This window comes from Lepidochelys kempii, chromosome 25 (genome assembly GCF_965140265.1).
Source record: "Lepidochelys kempii isolate rLepKem1 chromosome 25, rLepKem1.hap2, whole genome shotgun sequence".
In the NCBI taxonomy this organism is placed as follows: Eukaryota; Metazoa; Chordata; order Testudines; family Cheloniidae; genus Lepidochelys; species Lepidochelys kempii.
Genome location: NC_133280.1, coordinates 6,584,857 through 6,594,744, shown reverse-complemented (window position 1 = coordinate 6,594,744; position 9,888 = coordinate 6,584,857).

Genomic DNA, 9,888 nt, shown 5'->3' with positions numbered 1-9,888 from the left:
AAATAATTAAGCAATCAATTTTCAAACACCTAGAGGATAATAAGGTGATAAATAACTGTCAGTATGGATTTGTCAATAACAATTCATGTCAACCAACTTGATAGCTTTCTTTGACAGGGTAACAAGCCTTGTGGATAGGAGCGGAAGCGGTAAATGTAGTATATCTTGACTTTAGTAAGGCTTTTGATCCTGTCTCGCATGACCTTCTCAGAAACAAACTACGGAAGTACAACCTAGATGGAGCTACTATAAAGTGGGGGCATAACTGGTTGGAAAATCGTTTCCAGAGAGTAGTTATCAGTGGTTCACAGTCATGCTGGAAGGGCATAACGAGTGGGGTCCCGCAGGGATCGGTTCTGGGTCCGGTTCTGTTCAATATCTCATCAGGATTTAGATAATGGCATAGAGAGTACACTTATAAAGTTTGCGGACAATACCAAGCTGGGAGGGGTTGCAAGTGCTTTGGAGGACAGGATTACAATTCAAAATGATCTGGACAAACTGCAGAAATAGTCTGAAGTAAATAGGATGAAATTCAATAAGGACAAATGCAAAATACACCACTTAGGAAGGAACAATCGGTTGCACACATACAAAATGGGAAATGACTGTCTAGGAAGGAGTACTGCGGAAAGGGATCTGGGGGGGGGTCATAGTGGATCACAGGCTAAATATGAGTCAACAGTGTAACGCTGTTGCAAAAAAAAGCAAACATCATTCTGGGATGTATTAGCAGGAGCATTGTAAGCAAGACACGAGAAGTAATTCTTTCGCTCTACTCCGCACTGATTTGGTCACAGCTGGAGTATTGAGTCCAGTTCTGGGCACCACATTTCAGGAAAGATGTGGACAAATTGAGAAAGTCCAGAGATGAGCAACAAAAATGATTAAAGGTCTAGAAAACATGACCTATGAGGGAAGATTGAAAAAGCTGGGTTAGTTTAGTCTGGAGAAGAGAAGATTGAGAGGGGACATGATAACAGTTTTCAAGTACATAAAAGGTTGTTACAAGGAGGAGGGAAAAAATTGTTCTTAACCTCTGAGGATAGGACAATGGGCTTAATTTGCAGCAAGGGCGGTTTAGGTTAGATATTAGGAAAAACTTCCTAACTGTCAGGGTGGTGAAGCACTGGAATAAATTGCCTAGGGAGGTGGTGGAATCTCCATCATTGGGGATTTTAAAGAGCAGGTTGGACAAACACCTGTCAGGGATGGTCTAGATAATACTTAGTCCTGCCTTGAGTGCAGGGGACTGGACTAGATGATCTCTTGAGGTCCCTTCCAGTTCTATGATTCTACATGTAGTGAGAGAGAGAGTCCCTGTCCTGAAAATCTTATAATCTAAATAAAGTGTGGGAAAAAAGATATAGATAGGGAACTAAGCCCTGGTCTACACTACGAGTTTAGGTCGGATTTAGCAGCGTTAGATCGGTTTAGCCCTGCACCCGTCCACACTACGGAGCCATTTTTTCCGACTTTAAGGGCTCTTAAAACCGATTTCTGTACTCCTCCCCGACGAGTGGATTAGTGTTGAAATCGACTTTGCTGGGTCCAATTTGGGGTAGTCTGGACGCAATTCAACGGTATTAGCCTCCAGGAGTTATCCCAGAGTGCTCCATTGTGACCGCTCTGGACAGCACTCTCAACTCAAATGCACTGGCCAGGTAGACAGGAAAAGCCCTGCGAACTTTTGAATTTCATTTCCTGTTTGGCCAGCGTGGCAAGCTGATCAGCAGAGGTGACCATGCAGAGCTCTTCAGCAGAGGTGACCATGCAGTCCCAGAATCGCAAAAGAGCTCCAGCATGGACCAAATGGGAGGTACTGGATCTGATTGCTGTATGGGGAGATGAATCCATGCTATCAGAACTCCGTTCGAAAAGACGAAATGCCAAAATATTTGAAAAAATCTCCAAGGGCATAAAGGACAGAGGCTATAACAGGGACCCGCAGCAGTGCCGCGTGAAACTTAAGGAGCTCAGGCAAGCCTACCAAAGAACCAGAGAGGCAAATGGCCGCTCCGGGTCAGAGCCCCAGACATGCCGCTTCTATGATGAGCTGCATGCCATTCTAGGGGGTGCCCCTACAACTACCCCAGCCCTGTGCATGGACTCCATCAATGGACTCTCACACAACAGGGATGTGGATTTTGGGGATGAGGAAGATGATGAGGAGGAGGAGGTTGAAGCACAGCAAGCAAGTGGAGAAACCATTTTCCCTGACAGCCAGGAACTGTTTTTCACCCTGGATCTAGTACGCTCCCAACCCACCGAAGGCGGGCTCCCGGACCTAGAAGGCGGAGAAGGGACCTCTGGTGAGTGTACCTTTGTAAATATAATACACGGTTTAAAAGCAAGCGTGTTTAATGATTGATTTGCCCTGAAGACTTGGGGTGCATTCGCGGCCAGTACAGCTACTGGAAAAGTCTGTTAACGTGTATGGGGATGGAGCAGAAATCCTCCAGGGACATCTCAATGAAGCTCTCCTGGATGTACTCCCAAAGCCTTTGCAAAAGGTTTCTGGGGAGGGCAGCCTTATTCTGTCCTCCATGGTAGGACACTTTACCATGGCAGGCCAGCAGCACGTAGTCTGGAATCATTGCATAACAAAGCATGGCAGCGTGTGGTCCCGGTGTTTGCTGGCATTCAAGCAACATCCGTTCTTTATCTCTCTGTGTTATCCCCAGGAGAGTGATATCATTCATGGTCACCTGTTTGAAATAGGGGAATTTTATTAAGGGGACATTCAGAGGTGGCCGTTCCTGCTGGGCTGTTTGCCTGTGGCTGAACAGAAATCATCCCCGCTGTTAACCACACGATGGGGGGAGGGGTGAAGCAATCATCCCAGAGAATTGGGTGTGGGTGGGGGGAGGTGGTTAGTTGGGTTTGTGCTGCACGTTAACCCGAAACCGCAGCCGATCCTTTTAAAGGGCCAACCCAATGGGTGATTGGTATTTGAAATGAGGGTGATGCTGTTTGAAACCATTCCCACATATTAGGAAGGTTAAAGAAGCCAAAAGATTGTGGCTTACTATGTGTGTCTGCAAGCCGAATTCTGTTGCCCACCAGCCCTGTGTGTGTGATCTCTCACACCATACCGGCAGGCCCTCGGTATAAGAGGCAAAATGCGACCTTGTAAAGAAAGCGCACGTGCTATGTAATGTTAACAGCTTGGTTCACCGTGAAAGAGACTACCCATTGTTCGCTAAAATGTCTCTTTTTAAAGACTAATCCTTTTTTCCCTCCTGCAGCTGCAAATGTTTCAACACTCCAAGTATCATTTCCGTCCCAGAGGCTATCAAAGATTAGAAGCTGAAAAAAACACACTCACGATGAAATGTTCTCTGAGCTCATGCAGGCCTCCCACGCTGAAAGAGCCCAGCAGAATGCATGGAGGGAGACAATGTCAGAGTCCAGAAAAGCACAAAATGAACGAGAGGAGAGGAGGGACGCGCGAGAGGAGAGGAGGGACGCGCGAGAGGAGAGGTGGCGGAGGCGTGATGAGAGGAGGCAGGATGCAATTCTGAGGCTACTGGAGGATCAAACTGATATGCTCCGGCGTATGGTTGAGGTGCAGGAAAGGCAGCAGGAGCACAGACCGCCACTGCAGCCCCTTTGTAACCAACCGCCCTCCTCCCCAAGTTCCATAGCCTCCTCACCCAGATGCCCAAGAACGCGGTGAGGGGGCCTCTAGGCACCCAACCACTCCACCCCAGAGGACTGCCCAAGCAACAGAAAGCTGGCATTCAATAAGTTTTGAAGTGCAGTGTGGCCTTGTCCTTCCATCCTTCCCTTCTCCACCACCCCACCTGGTGCTTCCCTCCTCCCCCATCCCTCCTGGGCTACCTTGGCAATTATCCCCCCATTTGTGTGACGAATTAATAAAGAATGCATGAATTTGAAACAACAATGACTTCATTGTCTCTGCAAGCGGTAATCAAACGGGGGAGGGGAGGGCGGTTGGCTAACAGGGAAGTAGAGTGAACCAAGGGGGGTGGGTTTTCATCAAGGAGAAACAAACAGAACTTTCACATGTAGCCTGGCCTGTCATGAAACTGGTTTTCAAAGCTTCTCTGATGCGCAGCGCTTCCTGCTGTGCTCTTCTAATCGCCCTGGTGTCTGGCTGCGTGTAATCAGTGGCCAAGCGATTTGCCTCAACCTTTGCCTCAACCTGCCATAAACATCTCCCCCTTACTCTCACAGATATTGTGGAGCACACAGCAAGCAGTAATAATGATGGGAATATTGGTTTCACTGAGGTCTAACCGAGTCAGTAAACTGCGCCAGCGCGCTTTTAAACACCCAAATGCACATTCTACCACCTTTCTGCACTTGCTCAGCCTATAGTTGAACAGCTCCTGGCAACTGTCCAGGGTGCCTGTGTATGGCTTCATGAGCCATGGCATTAAGGGGTAGGCTGGGTCCCCAAGGATAACTATAGGCATTTCAACATCCCCAATGGTTATTTTCTGGTCTGGAAAGTAAGTCCCTTGCTACAGCTGTTCATACAGACCAGAGTTCCTGAAGATGCGCGCGTCATGTACCTTTCCCGGCCATCCCACATTGATGTTGGCGAAAAGTCCCTTGTGATCCACCAGTGCTTGCAGCACCATTGAAAAGTACCCCCTTCGGTTTAGGTACTGGCTCCCTTGGTGGTCCGGTCCCAAGACAGGGATATGCATTCTGTCTGTCGCCCCACCACAGTTAGGGAATCCCATTGCAGCAAAGCCATCCACTATGACCTGCACATTTCCCAGAATCAATACCCTTGATAAAAGAAAAGGAGTATTTGTGGCACCTTAGAGACTAACAAATTTATTTGAGCATAAGCTTTCGTGAACTACAGTAGGTGTTTGCATTGACTGCTTGGGTCACAGCAGCCCCCACAGTAGAATTGCCCACTCCAAATTGATTCCTGACTGACTGGTAGCTGTCTGGTGTTGCAAGCTTCAAGAGGGCTATCACCACTCGCTTGTGAACTGTGAGGTCTGCTCTCATCTTGGTATTCTTGCACTTCAGGGCAGGGGAAAGCAAGTCACAAAGTTCCATGAAAGTGCCCTTCCGCATGCGAAAGTTTTGCAGCCACTGGGAATCATCCCAGACCTGCAACACTATGCGATCCCACCAGTCTGTTTCACGGGCCCAGAATTGGCGTTCCACGGCATGAGCCTGCCCCAGGATGGCCAAATTGCCAGGGCCCGTGCTTTGAGAGAAGTCTGTGTCCATGTCCTCATCACTCTCGTCACCGGGCTGCCATCGCCTCCTTGCCTGCTTTTGCAGGTTCTGGTTCTGCATATATTGCATGATAATGCGCGAGGTATTTACAATGCTCATAACTGCTGCGGTGTTCTGAGCGGGCTCCATGCTTGCTGTGGTATGGCGTCTGCAGGAGAGCAGAGTTGCAGGGGAAGCAGTGGTTGGATGACCATTTTTGCAGACCTACTGCACCGTCTGCTGCCAGGACACAACAGCTGAGTGGGCTGCATGCTTGCCGTGGTATGGCGAGACAGGAGCAGCTGAGCAGAGTTGTAGCTGAAGCGGCCCTGCAAGACCACCAGAAGAGCAGGAGAGCAGAGTGCCAGTGGAAGCAGTGGATGACGACGGTCATATAGAGGACCTGTGAGGTGGATTCATCGCATCAGGAGAGCAGAGTGGCAGCAGAAGCGGTGGATGACGATGACGGTTAGCAGTCCTACTGCTCCGTCTGCTGAAAGCAGTATGGCGCCAGCACGGAAAAAAGGAGCAAAACGATTGTCTGCCGTTGCTTTCACGGAGGGAGGAGCGACTTACGACGTACCCAAAACCACCCACGACAATGTTTTTGCCCTATCAGGCGTTGGGAACTTAACCCAGAATTCCAATGGGCGGCGGAGACTGCGGGAACTGTGGGATAGCTACCCACCGTGCAGCACTCCGAAAGTTGATGCTAGCCTCGGTACTGTGGACGCATTCCGCCGACTTAATGTACTTAATGCATTAGCGTGGGAACACACACAATTGACTAAAAAGAAAAGGAGGACTTGTGGCACCTTAGAGACTAACACATTTATTTGAGCACAAGCGAGCTGTAGCTCACGAAAGCTTATGCTCAAATAAATTTGTTAGTCTCTAAGGTGCCACAAGTCCTCCTTCTCTTTTTGCGGATACAGACTAACACGGCTCCTACTCTGAAACAACACAATTGACTGTATAAAATCGTTTTCTAAAAAAACGACTTCTATACATTCAACCTAATTTCGTAGTGTAGACATACCCTCAGTTCCAAAGAGACTAAGCCCCAGATCCATAAAGGTATTTAGGCTCCTAACTTCTATTGAAATCAATTAAAGTTAGGAGCTTAAATACTTTTGCAGATCCGGGCTACAGTCTCCTTCCCAGGGTGTTCTTTCCTGAGACATTCTCCTCAAAAAGAATGATTTTGCTTATTTTGACTATGTGCACCATCTGCTGGCCACAAGATAAATCTAAAAGGTACCCTGCAAGAATGTTTGAAAGCCTGCATGTAAACTCGTAGGCTGCTAAGGTGGAAGCACACGTCACACATCTCCGGAAGTATAATTTTCTCGGGACTGGACTTGCAAAGATGTCTGGGATTTGATGTCACAAGGTGTTAATCAGAGATCAGGCTGCGTCCAAGTCCTGTCACGTGTGGATTATGATGCAATCTCAACTCTTTTCACACAGACATTCATTCCCCACCTTATAGTGAAAGAGAAACTCGACTACATTCATAGGGAGCTGACAACATCTGTCTGGAATCATTTAAAAACCCACCGCTACTTGTTATATTGTATCTAGTGCTGTTTATTCCTAGATAGCAAAGTTCTTTACAAAACCGGCTGGGTTATTATCTCCATTTTATAGGTGGGCAAACTGAGTGTGGAGAGAAGTTAGAATGACACCAAGTTCACACAGCTTGTCAGTTGCAGAGCAGGAATAGAGCCTAGGTCTAGCCAGTGGGACATGTTGCCCCTTGGATGTCCTGGTAGAGAGTAGGTTTATGGTGTTACTATACTTTGTTCAGAACCCATATGAACTCATGAGTTCATACTCATGAAACAGAATCTCGGATGGGTGCGTTAGCAGTGCTGATGGATTAGATATAAAGATGTTCTGTACAATACCAGTACAGCCTCTGTGGAGGCAGTTATTCTGGTCTGGAAGTGCAGTATAGCTTATTCCTCTTCGTCTACAGGAACGGCTACAGTAGTATAAGCACATTTATAACAATATAACTGCATCCGCACACGGGGAGGTGTGCTGCTTTAACTATATGATATAGTGAAGTGGTACAATTTTTGTGAGTAGACAAGTCTTAGAACAGACGTGGGCAAACTACGGCCCACGGAGGCCCGCCCTTGAGCCCCCGGCCAGGGAGGCTAGCCTCCGGCCCCTCCCCCACTGTCCCCCCTCCCCCACAGCTATGCCGCCATGCGGGCAGTGCTCTGGGCCATGGGGCCACGAGCTCCTGCAGGGCAGCACGGTAGCGTGTCTGGCTCCGGCCGAGCGGCACGGCTGCCAGACATGCGGCTCTGAGCGGCATGGTGGGGGAGGTTGGATAAGGGGCAGGAGGTCCCGGGGGGGGCAGTCAGGGGACAGAGAGCAGAGGGCGGTTGGATGGGGTGGAGGTTCTGGGGGTGGGGGGCGGTCAGGGGACAAGGAACAGGGCGGGGGTTGGATAAGCGTGGGAGTCTCATCGGGCGCGGGTGTGGATGGGGGCGGGGCAGTCAAGGGATGGGGGGGTTGGATAGGGGGTGGGGTCCCAGGGGAGCAGTTAGGGTCGGGGGGTCTCGGGAGGAAGTGGTCAGGGGACAGGGGGGCGGCTGGATAGGGGGTGGGATCCTGGGGAGCAGGGGTGTGGATAGGGGTTGGGGCAGTCAGGGGACAGGGAGCAGGGGGGTTGGATAGGGGCTCGGGTCCCGGGGGAACGGTTAGGGTCGGGGGAGTCTCGGGAGGAGATGGTCAGGGGACAAGGAGCAGGGGGAGATTGGATGGGTCAGGGGTTCTGAGGGGGGGCAGACAGGGGGGCGGGAAGTGGGAGGGGTTGGATAGGGGGCAGGGGCCAGGCTGTTTGGGGAGGCACAGCCTTCCCTACCTGGCCCTCCATACAGTTTTGCAACCCCGATGTGGCCCTCAGGCCAAAAAGTTTGCCCACCCGTGTCTTAGAAGGACAGAGGCCTGGTCTGCATTTAGAAATTTTGCCAGCAATAGTTATTTCGGTTAAGAGTGTGAAAAAATCACACTGCTAACTGACATAGCTAAGCCAGCTAAAGTCCCAGTGTAGGCAAAAAAGTCCGTTTGCTGGAATACTTTATTACATTTAGGGAACTGGTATAAGCAAAAAGAAAAGGAGTACTTGTGGCACCTTAGAGACTAACCAATTTATTTGGGCATAAGCTTTCGTGAGCTACAGCTCACTTCATCGAATGCTCACGAAAGCTTACGCTCAAATAAATTGGTTAGTCTCTAAGATGCCACAAGTCCTCCTTTTCTTTTTGCGAATACAGACTAACACGGCTGCTACTCTCAAACCTGGTATAAGCAGAGGAACTCTTTTGCTCTTATAAGCTGCGTCTCCACTAGGAGAGTTTGTCGGAATAGTTATACTGGGGCATAGCTATATTGGCAAACCCTTCCTAGGGTAGACAAGACCAGATTCAGATTTCAGTGACACTGGTGCAAATCCCAATGCACTGGAGTCATCAGGTTTACAGCTAAATTAGAATGTGGACCAGGATCTTTACTGAGCCTTGTGAGATTGTTTCACAAAAGATGATATACAATGCTGAAAATCTCCTAAAAACTTCCACACACACCCCTTCTCCTCCTGGATTAGCAGTGCAGTTAGGGATTTGGAATGAACACAGGAGCTACTTGGATTCTTTCCTCCAAGGCCCCAGGCACTGAGTTTATCCAAGGCCCCAGGCACTGCAGTGACAATGTCACGATGTTGCATTGGTGGGGCACCACCCGGCATGGCAAGGGTTTCACGCCATGTCGTCCTCCATCAGAACAGCGAGGCGATTGCACCCCTTTGCAATGCAGCGAGGTTCTGCGACGCGATTGCACCCCAGGGTAGGGTAACCATACGTCCTGTTTTGGCGGGGACGGTCCTGTTTTTAGGCCCTGTCCTGGCCGTCCCGACTTTTTTGACAAAACGGGTCGTTTGTCCCATTTGTTCCTGCCAACTGATCGTCAGCTGACAAGGGCAAACGGGACAAAGGCACAGTCTTGACAAAAAACTGGGGTGGGCCCGTGGGACCCCTAGCGAGGTGCGGAGGGATGTGCGGGGGGTTGGGGGGCAAGAGTCAGCACCAGCCCTGTGCTGGAGGGAGGGCTAGGGACAGCGGCTCGGGCCTGCCGACCTGCCCCACATGCAGGGGAGGGGGGCCCCGGGCGGCCCCACGCGTGTGGGGGGGGGGATGGCGGGGGCGGGGGGGGGCCTGGGGCTGGCTCTGGGCGCCAGGGGGGAGGGGACTTCAGCCCGGCCCAGTTGTGGGTGGGAGGCAGGGAGGGCTTGGGTTGGCCCTGCATCGGGGGAGGAGGGGGCCTCGGGCCAGCTCGGGGGTGTCACCCTACCCCAAAGGGACCCCCCTGGCCATCACCCAGGAGAGGAGGGCAGGGGGGTCCCCGCACAGGGGGCTGCCCGAGGGAAGGGGCACAGAGCGTGAGGACAGGGGGTGACATGGGGAGTGGGGCAGGGCAGGCCAGGGGGGATCCAGCAGCGGCGGGCCCCCGAGCTGGAGGCGGTCAGCTGCCCCGCAGAGGGGGCCGCCCGGCTCCACGCGCCGGCAGCGGCAGGGGGAGGAGCGCGCGGGCGCAGAGGCGAGTGGGGCGCGGCCCGGCCCCTTTAAGAGGAAGTAGGGCCGGCCGGGCGCGCGGAGCCGGGCA